Source organism: Adiantum capillus-veneris, chromosome 9 (assembly GCF_014529385.1).
Source record: "Adiantum capillus-veneris isolate H3 chromosome 9, ASM1452938v2, whole genome shotgun sequence".
Lineage (NCBI taxonomy): Eukaryota > Viridiplantae > Streptophyta > Polypodiopsida > Polypodiales > Pteridaceae > Adiantum > Adiantum capillus-veneris.
Genome location: NC_140939.1, coordinates 101,084,401 through 101,102,834, shown reverse-complemented (window position 1 = coordinate 101,102,834; position 18,434 = coordinate 101,084,401). Strand labels below are relative to the sequence as shown.

Genomic DNA, 18,434 nt, shown 5'->3' with positions numbered 1-18,434 from the left:
GGAAGGGTATAGTTTTTGTTGATAGATACAGGCGAGAATACCAACGTATTCTTCCAGAGGAGGTAGAAAAGGCAACAGTTCCAAGAGCATCAACATATGCCCCAGACAAAGTGCCAAGAGCCACCTACACCACTAGCAAGTCGACGAATCCCTTTTCAGAAGATTATGACGCTACCTCACATTCTACCCGACCGCAGACATTAAAAATCAAAACCAACAAGCAACTTAGCCATCATTGCAGGCATGGCTTCGACAGAGTGCAACATTGGAACAAGACCAAAACTGAGATGGTTATCAAGCCGCATGAGGGCTAAGGGATTTGAAAGAACCACCACTCTATTCAAGGTATCAAGGAGAGAGTAAGCCAAAGACTCAAGGGTCAACAGAGCCTAGAAGACCACCCATAGAACGAGTTCAAGGAGATGAACCATCTCTGGCAAGAACTGTTAGAAATTATGGCTTAGAAGCACCACTAGGAGAGGAACTAGCCTACTACAGAAGACCAGAGGAGGTATATCGATTAGGACGTGGAGATCCAATGATGAGGTTTGTAGACCATCGTAGAATTAGACCTTCTCAAGTGCAAAAATGAGTAAACAAGAAATACACAGGAAACAGAGATCCAAGAGATCATGTAGCAGCCTTTGTGCGTGTAATTAGAGCTGAAGAGGTGTTAGACTTTCCTACCCAATTTGCAAGGTTTGGACTAACCCTAGAGGATGATGCTGCTACTTGGTTTGACTCTGTAGACCATAGAGACTTTGAGTATGGAGGAAGTGTTTGACGAATTTATTGAGGAATTCTCACAAAGGGGGATAGCTCATAATACCGTCTCACAAATCCATAAATTCAAACAGAAAGATGGGGAATCTATACGAAAGGCAACCCTAAGACTCAAAAGATATGTTAAGTTCTGCCCTGTGGAAGAACTTCCAACTCAGTCCAGACTTATGCTTATATTCATCCAAGGACTAAGGAATGCGGACCTCCATAAGGACTTACATATGAAGAGGAGCACGACATTGAATGAGTTGACCAAGGAGGCTCTTTACCTTGTGGACAATTGTGCGATCTACAAAGAGGGGGAGTTCAAGGACCTTGACGACGATTCATCTCACAACAAAGTGGAAGCAAGTCTTCTACGACATCACCGAAAGGAGAAGTAGCTGTAAATCAAGAGCAGCTTGTAGAGGAAGTGCTAAAAAAGATTAACTTGTATGCCAAACCCTAGGCTAAACAGCCCAAGTGGTGTGCTATTGAACAAAAATGGACAAACCATGGGACAGAGGAATGTTATTATAACAAGGGATATGTGAGAGAGAGACCTTACATTCCCCAAGCTCAGGTAGCTTCTCCTCAAGTTCCACCTATGCCTAGGTATCAAGCAGGCAACCTACCAGGACCTATAGGTGTAGAAAGACCACAACCAGTGTTGGGGCAACAACCACCCCTACCAGGATTACGACCAGCAGGCATAAGATACACACCAACCGTAACCGAATCAAAGGAGAAGGCTTTGGTGCCTATGCATGCATATTATGAAGATCCCAATGGATATGCAGCAAACTTTGTCTATTATCCACCGAAAGAACCCTCGACACTAGAACCATGGAGCATGATATATAACAAGGCTTGGTGGTCCACAAAGAACACAAACTTATTGGCTAATAGGTAATGTCTATACTTTTTAACGGCATAGATCATTCCTAGTCCTTCTCTTTCAGTGGTGGTGTAATTCTTTTCTGCCATATTCAGTTGTCGGCTAGCATAAGAAATAGGAAAGTCAATTTTCCCATCTCCTGGTTGGTCTAGTATACAACCAATAGCAAAGTTTGAAGCATCTACATGTGCGTGGAATACCTTATCCCAATCGGGTGCTTTCAATATTGGAGCTGAGGTGAGAGCTTGCTTAAGCTTCACGAAAATTCTTCACATGCCTCGGTCCATTCAAAGTGCGTAATCAAGCTGTACATAGGTTTTGCAATGTGAAATGCTAATGCTAGCCGGTATGGTCCCATTGAAATAAGAGCTTGGGTGTTGTGGTTGTGGAGCATAGGTTGTTGAAACAATGGGAAGGGTAGGAGCTACATGAGTACGAGGACCTATAGGTGCATATGATTGGTGCACACTTATAGGTATTGTTGCAGGCATTGAGCTACCATGTAGCGGTGCTTTACTAACAAAAGAGGTCCATGGCATGTTTCTTGGCATGCCCATCACTGGGATAGGCATGGTAGCCGTGGTGTCATCAAGGGAAAGATGAGCTAGACTTGGAAAAGTAAAAGCTCAAAACGAGTGTCTTGGCTAGGGGATCGGCCGTGCTTTACAACCCCCGATTCGGCTACGTACAGCCCTCAAAATCTTAAAACTAGTCTTTTCCTAGGTGGGGAGAGGGTTAGAATTAGTAAGTCCAAAGGGTAAGTGTGAAGGGGATGGTGGAGGACTTGAGGAACTTGTCCCAAATGCCCTCCCTTCACTTGAGATCCTAGTCTTTATATATAAGGTAGTATGACTAGTATATCATAAGGCTGAGGACTGAGGCCTGGGGCCTAGGCTCGGGCTCAGGGCTTGGGGGAATGATCCCAACCCCGATCCCTTCCTAAAAGGGCTCAGACTTGAGGCTTGGGGCAATGATCCCAATCTCGATCCCTTCCTTTTAGGATAAGGTTTTTTTTAATTTAATTTTCAAAATTCTTTTTGGTCTCAATATTCCAGAGCGTTTTTTTCCAAAAAAAAAATTCCTGAGGATGATGTGGCCGCGTGGACGCCGACCCTCCACGCGCACACAGTAGCTCCTAGGAGCTCTGTGTAACTCCTTATAGGTAATTAATAGTTAATTAATTGTCTAACACAGAATTGCACACTCACACCACACAGTCAACTCTGCTGCTCATTGTTTGCTCTACTTCTCATTGTCTACACTCACTAATAGCTCTACTAAAACCTGCGCAATACAGATCTTGCAAAACTAACAAAAACAAGTACAATGCAATACTAATAGAGCTTACAACCACTAACAAAATCTGAAAAAACCTGCTTAAATTGCACATTACATTCACTTAACAGTAGTTAACAAAAAACTTGCTCATCTGCCCATTGCATCCGCTTAACAGTCCTCACCGAACTCAACAAAAAGCAGAAAAGAAGATAAAAGAAAGGCTTCCAAAGGTAGCATTGAGTGCTTCTCAAGCCTAATGCAAGGCTATCCCCGATAGTGGTGCCAAAAATGTACGCTTTTCCGTACGTGTCGAAGGCTGGGAACTTGCATGTGCACTGTGTACGAGCCTCGAAAGGCTGCAAGCTCAAAGAACAATGGTGTGTCACTCACCTCTCGATGCTTCCGTCATGAACGATCCTGTGCTGCAAAGAAGAAAGATCTGCCACTAATGCCACACTCTATCGACTCGTCACCGCCATTGATGTCACCGCAATGCTCTCTCTCGCTCTCTCTCCCCCTCTCTCTCTCTCTCTCTCTCTCTCTCTCTCTCTCTCTCTCTCGTATACACACACATATACACAAAGGATAAGGAGATAGAGATGGAGCAAGAGCACTTCTTAGCTTACACCTTAGAGAATGAGGATTTTTAGGTCAAATGGACCTTTTATAAGAGTTTGGCCCAATCACACATGGACGCCCACAGTGGCCGATCATTGCAAAACTACTGTAAAAATAAGATAAGTGGTGCGCCTCTCATCGGCGATCACCTACACACCTATTGAACTGACAAGCCCGGTCCATGACTCAATCAAATAAATAATATGTGTCCGTCAAAGGTGACAGGGTGTCCGTGAGGATTAACATGTTTGTTAAGGCTACACCTCGGAGGAGTAGGATTTTGACTTTAAAAGTGACTATGTAATGAACCTTAATATGGGGTGTGTCTTTTGGGCTCTTAAGTGTAGGGATGTTTATTTATGTCAAGGGGTGTTTGGCAATAAGCAGTTCACGTTACGATGATGAAGAAGATGTAATGGTGGATTCCTGCAGTATTAAGAAAGTGCAGAATGTTTTGTCAACACTGTTGTCTTCTTTCTCTTTTTGTATTCTCATCAATGTAGTATTATGAATGCATAATGGAAGCAGCGAGTCTTTTCAGAGTGTGTCTGCGAGTCTGTACTGAAGTTTGTAGCGATGGCGGAATTTTGTGAATGTTTAGAGTATTTGTCAGACTGTTTGTCAAAGTTGAATGATGTTTAAATGGGAGAGTTAAGGGCAATAATACACTGGCGATCACGGTGTTGGTGAAGTGTGTTCATGGACGAAGTTACAGTCTTCTGTGAGAAGGTGGAGTGCCAGGATGAAGTGGAATCGAAAAGGCATCGGCAGTTATTATGACAGTTTGGTTTTGAAGAGGTCAAGTGCCATTGGGTAATCAGTTCTGGATGATTTACCACAGCCATCACATTCTTATTTGACAAGGTTGGTTGCGAGGCAGCGAGAGTTGCAGCAATAGGAGGAACAGCCTAAAGCGGGACAGGAGAATCGTGAAGACAGAGGTGTCCAAGTGGACAATTTTGGAGGAATCATCAGAGCCGAGTACAGAGTATTTAGAGGACATTGAGCAATATGGGGGAATTTTCAATGAGGCTGAGGAGAATAGGCCCTTAGACCGAGGATATGTTGGAGGTGAAGTGTTGCAGCAATTGTTTTCGACAAGGAGAAGATTAGAATATGATCCTCTGGGCATTGGCGGAAGTATTCCACGGCAACCAGTAATACCGGGATCATCATCATCATCCTCAGCAGGGTAGTTATCTCCAAATCTGCAAAGGAATATGGCAATAGTGGCTAGAGCAGATTTACGCGTCAAATTCGGGACCTTCTCAGGGAAATCCAAAGAGGACCCTGATTGCCACGTAGCTCAATTTGAGACAAGATGACAGGCCAAAGGATTTGACGGAGTATATGATGCAGCAGCCAAAATGCGAGAATTCCAAGCAACATTGGAGGGGAAAGCCATGCAGTGGTTGAGAAATTTCAATGTGGGACATTTTGCGGATTATGATGCATTGAGAAATGCATTTCTCAACAAATTTCGAAAGGAAAAGACACCAATGATGTGCTTAATAAAGTAAGGGCATTAAGCAGAAGAAAATGTTTGTTGAGGATTATACTCAAAGGTTTAATCAGTACCTGAATAGGCTTACCTATGCAGAGAGGCCTACAGATGAAATGTTAGCCGGATATTATATGAATGGGTTGCAGAAAGAATTGCAGAATGCAGTTGTAGGTGTTGATGTTGGAGCAGGATTGGATAATTTGGTGGAAACTGCCACAAGGGCAGAGAAGAGGTTTGGAGTTGTTAACCCACGTTCCTCTAAAAAGAAGTCCAAAAAGAAGAAGAAAAAGGGTAAAAATAAGAAGAGATCAGCAGATGATAGTAGTGATGATGAGTCAAATTCGGATACGGATACAGATACAGATTCAGATTCTAGCAGCAATTCAAACTCCGATGAGATTTTAGACTCAGATTCTGATTCAGAGAAGGAGGACAAGAAGAGGAAGCATAAGAAGAAGGGTAAGAAGAAGGCCAAAGGGAAGTCTAAGAGTAGTACAGTGGAAATGATGGTAGAGAAGAAATTGAAAGAGTTGGGTGTCAAGCCGGAGTCATCTACCAAGAAGCTCCATTGTGACATTTGTGGGAGAGATGGTCATGTTACACCTAATTGTTGGTATAATCCAAATTTTCGAGGACCAATCCTAGAGAGGATTCAGCAGAAGATTCAGCAAAATTTGGCACAAGCAAGTGGATTCTTTCCAGGTGGACAACAAAAGGTATTTAATAATCTGGGATGGCAGAGAAATCCGCAGCCATTCTCAGGGTGGAGACCACCTTTTAATCAGAATCGACCATTTCGGGGAAATTTCAATCAAGGATTTCGACCAAGGTTTGGAGGATATCAGAATTTTAGGCCATGGAGAGGAAATTGGAATCGGCACAGCAAAACTGGCAGCAGCCACAGGGGTGGCAACAACCACAAAATTGGAATCCACAAGGGTGGAATCTGCAAATAGGGAATGCGCAGGTACCACAGTTGCCTGCACCACCAGCACAGCAGGCAGCAACAAAGACGCGTCTCAGAGCAATTTAGTTGGTGTTGAGATTTTTCTGGATCACGAAGCGAATACAATTTCGGTAGATTGTCCTTTAGAATGTAGTCCTTCAAAGGATATGTGGGAAGATTTGGATAGTTTGGCAGTAACACGTTCAAAATCATGTCTTAAACCACCTCTAGATTGGGAGGAAGCAAAGAGATGTAAGAGATGAAGCAGTTGAGGAAGTTCAGAAGTTGGGTCCTAATGAGACAATTTCTAAAAAGATGCAAAAGCAGATGCAAAAAGTGGTCAATTCTGAATTACCGTCAGCAGCATTGTTTGAAGAACTGTCAAATACTCATATGCACTTTACATTGGATCAGTTGCTTTCGTTGGTACCAATTTTCCGAGATAGGTTTTATTCTGCAACCAGGATGACAAAAGTCCCCATGACTTCAAATGCATTGGAGAAATCAATTGGGAGTTATCAAATTAATACAGATGATGTGGATTTCACTATACCAACTGTGCGGCTCGAGTTTGATGGTCGTGTGTTTCTAGAAGTTATGTTGGATGGTGGATCCGGGGTGAATATTCTGTCGAAAACTGAATTCTAGAAGATGACAAATGTGAAGTTGGAGCCTGCACCATTTCAAGTGCGGATGGCGAACCAGCAGAGAGTGCAGCCTATTGGAATGTTGAGATGTCAAACTCTTAAAGTGCATGGATTATCTTTTACTGAAAATTTTGTGGTGCTGAAGATGCAAGATGTTGGTAATGCTTATTCTATGTTGTTGGGTAGACCATGGTTTAAGTCAGCAAAGCTTAAACAGGATTGGGAAAAGAATGAGGTCATTTTGAAGAAGGGTAATAAGTCAATGAGGATTCTAATGAGTTCCAAGAAGCAGTTGTTGACATTGATGAAACCAATGTTGGCTTAGACTATAAATTTAGCTGAGGAAGTTGAAGATGATGAGGAAGCATGTTTTATGGAGGCTAATCCTACAGTGGTTCCAGTTTTGAAGTGGATGTTGTGAAGATTGTTGAGAAGTATGTGAATCAGGGAGAGTTGAAGAAGTCAACTAATAAGTTAGAAGCAGTAGATGCACATCTGAAGCCAGCCAAGAAGTCAGAGAAGAAGTCACAAATTGGTCACAGTAGTGCAGAAAAGGATCAGGATAATTCAGAAGGGGATATTGCACCAAAGGAGGCAATCCTCAAAGCAGAGTTTCTTTATGATAAATTGATGGAGAAGGTTTCCAGAGTCAAAGAGGATGATTTGCAGGATCTTGATTTGGGATCTCTAGGGAGTCTTAAAGTTTTCAAAATAAGTGTTCATTTGGATGATGCATTTAAGGAATAATTGTAGTTGTTGACAGAGTTTATTGATGTTTTTGCTTGGGATTATTCTGATTTGAAGGGCATGGATCCGGATGTGTATAAGCACAAAATCAAATTGAAGGAGGATGCAGTTCCAGTGATTCAGCAAAGATATAGAATGAACCCCAATTATGCTAAGCACGTTAAAGAGGAGTTGGAAAATCTTCTCCAAGTGGGATTTATAGTTCCAATTGATCAAGCAGAATGGTTGTCACCTATAGTGGTGGTTCCCAAGAAGTCAGGGAAGATCCGTGTTTGTGTGGATTACAAGAAGTTGAATGCAGCAACCATTGCAGATCCATTCCCATTGCCATTTGTGGATTCAATCTTGGATGATGTAGCAGGACATGAGATGTACAGTTTTCGTGATGGATTTTTGTGGGGATACAGATTCGGATGGCAGATGAGGATGTAGCTAAGACAGCAGTTATTACTGAGTGGGGAGCTTTTGCATACACAGTGATGAGTTTTGGATTGAAGAATGGACCCCCTTCTTACTCAAAAGCAGCATTTAAAACATTTGAACCTTATTTGACAAAGTTCATGAGGATTTTTCAGTATTTGGTGAGAAGATCAACCATTTGGAATATTTGAGGAAATGTTTGAAAAGATGCCGATTGTTTCGGATGTCTTTGAATCCATATAAGTGTGCATTTGCAGTCCAAAGAGGGAAGTTGTTAGGGAATATCATTTCTAAAGAAGGGATTTCCATAGATTTAGGCAAGATCAGTGCAATTCATAAGGCAGTAACACCTGTGAATGTGAAGGAGATTTCTAGGTTCATGGGACAAATTAAGTGGCATAATAGGAATTTGCGGTATTTGGCAGATGTCAGTGCACCTTTTACTCATTTGACAAAGAAGGATATTGATTTTATCTTGGGAGATGCTCAGGAAAAGGCTTTTCAGTGTTTGAAAATGATGTTAGTGATATCACCTATTATTCAACATCTAGATTGGCAGTTGCCTTTCCATGTGTTTGTGGATGCATATTATTGCAGTAGGAGCGGTGCTCATGCAAGAGAAGATCCATGGATGGTTCAGACCAGTATATTATGCAAGTCGCATGTTGAAACCGGTTGAGAAGAATTATACAGTTACGGAGCGTGAGCCTTTAGGAATGCAGCTTGCCTTGGAGAAATTTTGGCATTACTTGTTGGGGATTAAAGTGGTTTTCCATGTGAGCCATCAAGCACTTATCTTCTTAGTTAAGAAGCCATCGCTCCTCATTAGGCACACATCTCCTGATGATCTGATCTGCTCCCTTTCTATACAATGCTCCAACAATTATTAGAAATGGCCTACTCCTCAATGCAAACTTCTTCCTTTGATTTGATGACATATTAGAAGACAACACTCCATCTGCTGTCAAAAACTGCAACGTTTGGTCATACCAATTGTCAAAATTCTACCCCTGTAAAGAAAAAAAATCTGCATCTGGCAACTGATCTGACACTCCTGGTGTCTCCTCAAAATGCTCCAATCTGCTAAGATAATCCACCACTGCATGCTGATTCCCTGGTGTATGCAACACTCTATAATCAAACTCCTGCAACAAAAGCATCCATCTAGCAAGTCTACCCTCCAGCTTTGGCTTCTTAACTGAGCAGAAAGTGGTTTTATAGGAAGCCCATTATGGAACAGCAGGAGGACATTTTTCTGGAGAAATAACAGGGAGAACGATCATGCAAGCTGGCTTGTGGTGGCCATTGTTGCTCAAGGATGCACATCAGTTTGCAAGGGGATGTTTGCAATGTTAAAAGATTGGACAACCTACTTCAATGGATAGGATGCAAGATCACCCAGTTTTACCACTTGAACCATTTCAAAAGTGGGGATTAGATTTTGTTGGGCCAATATCACCGAAAGCTAGCAGAACAAGAGCAAGATACATTTTGGTTGCAACAAACTATGCTACCAAATGGGTGGAAGCAATATCTTTGAGGGATAATAAAGCAGCCAGTGTGGCTAGATTTTTGTATACAAACATTATGACGAGATTTGGATGTCCCATTGAGTTAGTGTCAGATCAGTGTGTGTATTTTTTGAATTCAGTAATTGTCGAGTTGACAGCTGCACATATGATTTTTCACAAGAAGTCAACTCCATATCATCCGCAGGCAAATGGTCAAGCTGAGAGTACAAACAAGGTGCTAAGTGAGAATTCTAAAAAAGATTGTCTCAGAAAATAGAAAGGATTGGGATGACAAATTGGATTCAATTTTATGGTCGTTTCGTACAGCATATAAGGTTGCCACAGGGATGACACCTTTCAAATTGGTTTATGGGATTGAGGCTGTTGTTCCCATGGAGTATGTGATTCCAAGTCTGAGATTGGCAGTTCAACATAGGTTGAGTCCTAAGGATTCTGTATTGCATAGATAGAGGGAGTTGTTGAAGCTGGAAGAGGATCGGATTCTTAGTGCATATGCAGCAGATATTGGACAAAAGAGACGACAAGCTTGGATGACAAGGCAGGTTAAGTTCAAAATTTTTTCAGAAGGGTGATTGGGTGATGTTGTACAATTCCAAGTTGGGACCACACCCAGGAAAACTGAAGTTAAGGTACTTTGGGCCTTATCAAATTGTAGAAGAATTAGGCCAAGGAACATTCAGATTGAGGGATGTTTTTGGTACACCTCTTGTGAAACCGGTCAATGGCTTTAGGATGAAGAAATTTTATGGCAAGATTCCCGAGATTCCAAGATGGATGGTAAACAAGGCTGAGGAAATTGAAGTGAAATGGGTGCAACCAGTGTTGGAGTTCAAGAAGGACTCTTTGGGGAACACTGACAGCCATACAATGTCCAGCAGTGGATTCATGTTGCAGAATGTAGTCGGATTAGGTTTTGACAAAAGTGCGGTATTGGAGAAAATCCGCAGTGGAATTGCATTGTGTGGCATTGTCTAGGGGTTATGTCATCAAGGAAGTCACCAGTTTACGACACGAAATGTTTTTAAGCGAGATTCCCCTGAAGTGAGTGGTCCAATCAACACAAGTGTGCGGGGTATTAACACGCAATTTCAGAATAAGGACCATCAAGGCCACACTCATTTTGCATGCAAGTATCCCACGTTCGTCGTCAAAAGAAGCTTTACCACTGTGCGTGAGTTCACTATCACCTTCGATGCCATGTCTTTTGAAAGATTCAGAAAATCTACAACACCTAAACAGCAGGAGCTAGGTGAGGAGGAGATGACACAAACGCGTTCAATGAAGATGGCCATTGCGGAGCTGTTACGCCCCCGTAGAGAAAGTATTCAGAGCGTGGAGGAAAGTGAGGGGGCAGAATCGGTTGGAGACGATGCTGTGGAGGAGATGGAGGTCGACGAGGTATTCGACGTTCATGATCGTGATACAGAGGTATGGCTGCGCCGGGTTGGCCTTTATGAGTATGCATGTTTACCATGGGCACTTTGGGAGAAGAATGAGTTTGCAGAGCCGCAGCTTGTTGACACCTTATGGATAATGTTGGCTGTATCATGGAGGGAAAGGACATAGTTGGTGGCAGAGGTCTTCAAGGTTGCTCACAATCCTTTGCACAAGGTAAAGAAAGTGACAGATGCGGTGATGAGGTCCGAATTTGGGCAGCCAGAAGGTAGTAGGGTTTATTATATGGTGCGGAATTGTGGCAAACTCCGCAATACTCACTTATTTTGGTATTTGGATAGGGTTTGTTTGTTAACAAAAACCGCCTATATGTCCAAAGAGGCGTTTGCCCCAATGTATCATGCAGAACGAGGGCAGAAGGTGGATTGGGCATCCTTCATTTTTGACAGACTGCAGCTTTCAGAGCCACAGGATAAAAGGAGGTCACCGTCTGTTACCAAAGTAGCTCCTTACTTGCAGGCAATTTTCTCCTATGTGCTGCAAGTACCTCTCACACCCACACCATCGAGCTTTGTCAAGAGTCCAGATGTGCAAAGCTTGGGTGATGCAAAGCATCGGAAGTGGGATATGCCTAGTGGGGACAACCTTAAATCTGCATTGCTGTAGACCCATCAATCTACACCAAAATTGTAAACTTTTGACATTAATTTGGGAACCTGCATGGGCATATTAGGAGCATATGCATGTAAATCACTGCATCATAATGCTTGTTTAGTATGATTTTATGACTGTTGCATATAAATGTCATTGAAATTTGGATGATTGGTCATTGTTTTGCAAGAAGCTTATAATTAAAGTGCCAAGCGTGAGTGCCATATTGATAGAGAGGACTGTGGGCCGCAAGGTTACTGAGTATGAAATTTAGGGAGAGAGAGAAAGTGAAAGAAGCCAACTTTCTTTTGGGCAGATAATGAGAGAGAGAGACGAGCCGTGAAGAAGGGTTTTAAGTCTCTTTGCCGAGTGGGTTGAAAATTAGAGGAAAGGTGAGCCCTGCTCTGCAGTAAATCGAGATTAGAGAAGAAAAGAGTTTTAACGTCCTAGGAAACTATCCCAAGAGACCTTAAAGATCTAGCGGACGAGAGTTGAACTCAAGATGAGAAGAAACCTGAGAGAGAGAGCCGAGTGCAGTAGTTTAGGAAATAGCCAAGAATTGTGAGCAACATGGGAAGCGAGAAAGTTTGGGGACCGCCGGGAAGTGCTGAGTCGAGAAGGAAGCCGAGTCGAGATTGCCGACAAGATTTCAAGAGCGACTTTTTGTGTGTAGTGGGAATAACGGCTTATAGGTATTTATAAAAAAATTTACAATATAGGTTTTTTTTATGGTTATTGAGCCAGGTCAAAACCTGAGAGGGGAAAATCAGTTAAAGGTGGGGTCGCCAGAGGGAGAAGCGGGGAGTCGCGAGAGCAAGAAGAGGTGAGAGAGATAGTTTTCTTGCCAGAGGGAGAGCTTGAGGAGAGCGCTGCAGTATACAAGCAGAGAGGGAGAGTTTTAGCGATGGTTTTTTAGTGAGAGAAAGTAGGAGAGAGAAAGATTACTCTTGGCAGTGTGTGTACGTCCATTTGCTTGACAGTGTATGTATTACCTACTTCCTGCATAATATAGATCGCTACACAGAAAAACCTGAGAGGGAGAGAATGAATTTGCTGTAGCGCAAGTTAGAGAGAGGGCCACCTGCAGTGGTGATGAGGCAGAGCCTAGAGCGGGGTGGTGTGATTCAGGAGGGTGATTGCCAGAGGTCGCAAGCATGCTGAGAAACGAAGGCAGAGAGCATGAACCAATTTCAAGACCAAGTAGGAAACTGTGTGTATCTGTGTGATTGATTTATTGAGAGTGTGTGTATCATCTTGAGCGTGAGCAATTAAGGAGAGGGAGAGTCATGAGCAGTTCGTAAAAGAACTGTGTGTGTGTGTGTTGCGCTGATTACCTGTGTGTAGGGGTGTGTGTATTCCCATGCATGGAGATCTGCCTGAAGAAGATGCTTCTTGGTGAGATTGCAAGCAGTTGCAAGAGAGTGTGAGGGCAAACCTGAGAGGGGGAGAGTATCCAAGAGCCTGAGAGAGTAGTAGGAGAGGCCGCGAGGCCGTTGTGGGCAGGGTACGAGATCTGTGAGAGTGAGAGAAAGAGAGAAAGAGAGTGAAATTTGGTAAACGAATTCAAAATTCTACTGCAGAGTAACTCACTTTCAAGTGAGAGGAGCCGCTGCTCGAATTCGAACGTAGACGGAAAACAAAAAACCCGAAATCAAAAGTTAAAATTCACTGGTTAGTTTTTCTTGATTTCTAAACAAATTCATAAAACTAGAAAGAAGTATTGCTAGTTTCATTATTTGCATTGCTAGCTTCATAATTGAAAACAAATCTGATCATTTGAAAATGTGTCTGCATTAAAAGCATGTTTGGAAATGAAATGCTGCATATAGTTGCGTGATTGATGGCATTTGGGAAAGGAAATTAGATCATTGACAGTTTTTGGCATTTCAATGGAAATTTACATTTTACAAGATTATTCTGTGCTTTTCATTGAAAAGTTTGCAAATCTATTCAGTGATTTTAGTTGAAATGTTCAATAATTTGAAGTCCAGTAAGTGATTGATTTGTGTTGTGAGTTCTGAAGTGTAGTTTTGAACTCTAGCGGTCAAGTAAATGTCTAAATGATTGCGTGTTGATGAATTGTGGTTAAAAATTCCATTAAAAATGTATATGGGAACTCAAATTTTAACCATAAATAGCATATTTGGAGAGCATACATGAGTGGTCTTGCATATTAGACAGTTGGACTACGAAACTGGGAGGGTAGATATATTTGGACTACGAAGCATAATAAAGTAAGTGAAATACGCACGCATAATTAGAAAATTGATAAATAGGTTTGAAAGCCGCATAATTATGGCAAATTAGTGCAAGTCTAGGCTAGTTAGGGGACCGTTGGGTTACATGAACGTTATTTAGAAGACTTGGAACGCGAAGTTCATTTGGTGCGTTAGCCGGGAGTCAGCTGATTGTTAAAGCTACGGGGCACCCCGGTGCATATATTTTGCATGCTGGTACCTAGGGTTTGGCCAATCAAGAAGAGGCAATGTCTGTGTAGTAACGCCAGGAGAGGCAAGTCTTAAATAGAGTTTGGGTTATCCCAATGCATACCTTGGTCTTGATGACCTTGAGGTTGCTAATAGAATATGTTAGTCAAGAGCCGTCTGCTAGTTTATAGAAGCTGAGAGATTCAAGCGCTTGTTAGAGCTATCATGGTATAAACAGAAAGAGAGGGAGATGAAGTTGGTGGAAGTAGACATAGGTGGGTGTGTAGGAGATCCTAGTGCACTTAAAGAAGAAAAGGATTTTCAAGTAGAACTACTTAAATAACAGGAACTAGTTGATGAGGCTTTCACTCAAATTCGGCAAAATTTGATTAGATTAAAGTTAGAAACTGGGCAAGCTTTGATGAAGGCTAGGCAAGATAGAGAGTCGGCCATATTAGAATATAATCTATTTCAACAAGATATAATACGTTTTAACGAAGAAATAGGAAAAACTTGTCAAATTTTAGATAAGCAACCTAAATCACATGTTGAGGAAATGAAAACCATGAGTGGGTGCATTAATACAATGGGAGAGGAGCTTAATGAGTGTAAGCAGCTTATATTTGGATGCCAAGTACTTTCCAATGATGAGAGGCCACGTGAGAGTGAGAAGCCTATGACTCCTATAGTCAATAATGACTGTTGTATTGACAATGTTAACAAATATATAGATGTTTCTTTTGATAACTCATGTTTACTGAGAGATGTAGAACGGGAGGAAAGAGAGCTAGTAGATAATAATATATCTACCTTGATAGATATCGAGAAAAGACAAGCCTTGTTAGAAGTGGGTCTTGATAGGGAGCATTTACAAATATTTCAGCAAATTTACTTTGAAACTTTAGTACCCTATGAATTAAGTGGTGCATGCTATAGTAAAGAAGAGAGATGTACTTTTCTTTTGATGGAATATAGCATAGAAAGTATTCTTACTTATAAGGATGCATGTACTAAGCACTTAGCATGTGAGCAATACTTTGAGATTGAAATTGAATTAGGTTCATCTAACTTTTAAACTAGACATGATTGTGACGAGTTAAATATAGAAAAAACTTTAATTTTGAATGAACCTGAGAGATTGAGAGAAAATCATACTCAACATGTTAGTGGGAATGGTGAGGAATGTAAGAGACATATTAGATATGAATTTCAAGTAAATGCAGTCATTTTAGGGAATGAGATTAGGCAATGCGTTGCATATGTGCAAAAGGGAGATGAAACAAAGAGAGGGAAAAAAAGTAGCATGCCTAGGAGACAAAATGTCCAAACAAAGTTTCCAATAGAGCCTAGAAAAGGCTGGATAGAGAACAAGGATAGTAAAACATATGAAAAGAGACAATCTGGATATAAGTATTACGGTGTGATAGGGCATATTGCAAAGTTTGGTGAAAAATTGAAATCAGTAAACCAAATTACCTGAGCTCAATGATGAGAGAATCATAGGAGAGAGTAAGTAGTGACTGTTTTGGTTTAGAAAAATGAAAAATAAAACCAAATATTTTCTTGTTTGTAATATGGAATAGCTAGCTCATTTTGATTGAGATACTCTTAATTAGAGAGATGTCATTTCATGTCATATGGAAGTGAGTGTGAGTTCTAATGTACTGTCATTTATGTGTGAATATTTGGGCTACACTGAGGAGTTTTTGTTGTTCCTATTTGGATGTTTAGTGATTTTATGTGTGTGCAAGATGAATTAGAATCATGGAAGTTGACTAAGTGGTTAAGTTATTGTGTGAGGACAGAAGTTAAAAAAGAGATTGTGAGTTGAGAGAGAGTGAGAAGTGAGTAAAGAGTAGGAGTGAGTAAGTGTGACTTGAGTGGTGTGAGATAAGATATAGTTGAGGAGATGGTTTCTTGTTTATTATTGCTCATATGAAAGTTATTTTCATTCATTGGTAGGAAGAATGATGAGTTTCAGTGAAATCCAAATTCAAACATATTTGGCAAAACTTTGGTGTTTGACCAATAGAATTTTAGCAAATTTTACCATGAGAGTTGACCAAATGAGAAAAATTCAATGAATAATTCTATGACAATTCAAATAGGTACTTTAGACTTAGTAGATGCCATGTTTGGTGGGATCTGTGTTTTAAAATTGAAATGCATATGTTAGTGCAAGGAAAATGTGTGTTTAAGGATTAGATGTGCATGAGAGTAATGCAATGCAAAAATATTATTGATTGTACCTAGTGAGTTATAATACATGATGTTACTTTATTTGCATATACATTTTTTGAAAAGAAGGAATTTTTCTTTTAAAAATTTGTGTATTGGATAGGGCATTATACAAGTAGGGCATTGTAGCTTTCTAGTAGAAAGTAGGTGTCTGTAGCATGTATACATGTTTGGAATCCATAGCATAATAGAAGAAAGTGGATAGGGTTTGACATACATATAGGGAGTTGTAGCTTTTTGGTAAAAGTAGGTTTCTGAACCTTATATAGATGTCTTTAACTAGGGCATTGAATACAAGTAGGATTCTGAAGCTTTTACTCAGAGTAGGCAACTGGACCATGTGTGGATATATGTAGTCCATAGCGTGCAGCACCTTTTGGCTTAGCCAATGCACCTGCACTATTCCGTCATATGTGGCGAGATGCTTAAAAAACAAGAACAACAAATATAACCACAAAAATACAAACAAATAAAAAATTTCATAAAAATCCAAAAATAAATGTTTCCTTTTATGTTTGATTTTCTGTTTCATTCAAAACAAAACACTAAAAAAAAAAAACAAGAACATCAAAACAAAAAAAAACAAATAAAACAAAAACCCATTAAAAAATTAGGAGTAGGATAACTACTGTAACATTTAATGGCCTAATAACTTATGTGTAGCGGAAATTAGCATGAACATAGTGGGCATTTCATTAGAATAGATTCCTAATGAGAATTACAAGAGTGCTTGGGTGGAGAGAGCAACAAAAAGCATAACACCTAGTTAGATAGCATCGACAATACTTTCAAAAGAGAGAGAAATTAAGCTATTGACAACAGTTGAGGACCGGATTTGCATGGAGCCGGTCCCCCCTCCAAAAGGCTTTGTATTATGGTTTCTCCCATCAAGAGAGACATTGTACAATACAATTCTTTGTGTTCCTTCAAGACTAGCTAGTGCAATGAAGATGGAAGCTTCATGCACTAAGCAAAACACTTAATCAAACACAACTTGAATTATCCCCGTTCTCAGACCCAAGACCTCACACACCTTCGAAGATGGTGAGAGCTAGCAGGGTATGAGAGTAGATTGAGAGGAAGAAGGAGTATCTTACGAGAAAGATGTACATCTCCTCACATAATCACTCATATTAGGATAGCTTAGCTTAGTAATTAGCTTGGTAGAGAAGATTAGCATGCATGGAAGCTTGGCTCTTGGTTGGATTTGCATCCACATGCCAAGAGAGTGTTGATGTAGGCTTCTATCTCACAAGCTTGGAGTAGGTGATAAGCTCTCCATTAAAGCTTGGGAGGAGATAGAGTATTCTTTCTTCACACATGGTCAAGTGTGAGTGTGTGTGTGTGTGTGTCAATGCCAAGCAAAAATCAGCCCCCTCTCTCTCTTGGGCGAGCCCTTCCTGCTAAATTGGTCTGGCTTTTGCCTCATTGGACCTCCCCAAGTCAAGCCAATGGGTGTTAAGCAGCATAAGTGATAGCCTTCTGACATGTGTCCCCCTTTCCCCTTTTGTGAGAGCTTTAGGTAATTAAATAATTAAACTAAACTCTCATTGGACCCCTTTGCCTTCTGGCCAATAGGAATCAGGCAAGCCATTGGGCTCCTGAATGCTCATTGGACCCCTTGGGAGACTGCCCAATAGTCTTCTAGGAGACTTAATTCTCATTGGTTTCTTTTATTAAATGTTTTTAAATTAATTAAACTAGATTTACTCTAGATTAATTCTCATTGGTCCACTTCAAGGGTCTTCCAATAGGAATTGGGCACACCTTGTGGGCATCTGGCCTAGGGAGCTGACATGTGTCCCTCATTCCCTTTGTGTAAAGGGAGCCTGTGTGTGTGTGTGTGGCTTTCTCTCTCATCCCCTACCTTTAGGGCTCGCCCCCTCCCATATAGGGATGTGCAAAGACTTTTAGGGCACACACAAAGCATCCAATTTTCCCTAGGGTTGACCTTTGGACACAACCTTTGAATTTTGGAACCTTAGCATTTTGGAAGTCTTAATGGGCTGAACCTTAGGGTCTTTTTAGCCCATTGTTGCACATGGCTCTTTTGCAGATGTCCCCCCCTTTGGATCCCTATTTTCCCTCGTTTGGATCCCTACTGTGGCCGGTCTGCTAGCTTAACCAATATTCTAGCTTTTTCTCCCCTGGCCTTCCCCACATTAAATGATCAGTTTAATATGAGAAAATCATTTAGGAGAATTAGATATTGATTATTATGACATTACCTCTCTCTTGAAATCATAGTCGTCCTCGACTATGGTGTAGAGAAGATAAAGCATGTTCATGAGTCCTTTTCTTCGCGGGTAGAGGATCCCTATGTTACCCTACGACATCATTCCACAATGGATGACTAGTCCATTTGGCGCTTG

At 41.1% G+C, this 18,434-nt stretch overlaps 1 pseudogene; it reads left to right on the top strand.

The window, feature by feature from the left end:
- Positions 1 to 10,084: 10,084 nt before the first annotated feature.
- LOC147450900 (uncharacterized) lies at positions 10,085 to 10,601 on the top strand (annotated as a pseudogene).
- The last annotated feature ends 7,833 nt before the right edge of the window (positions 10,602 to 18,434 follow it).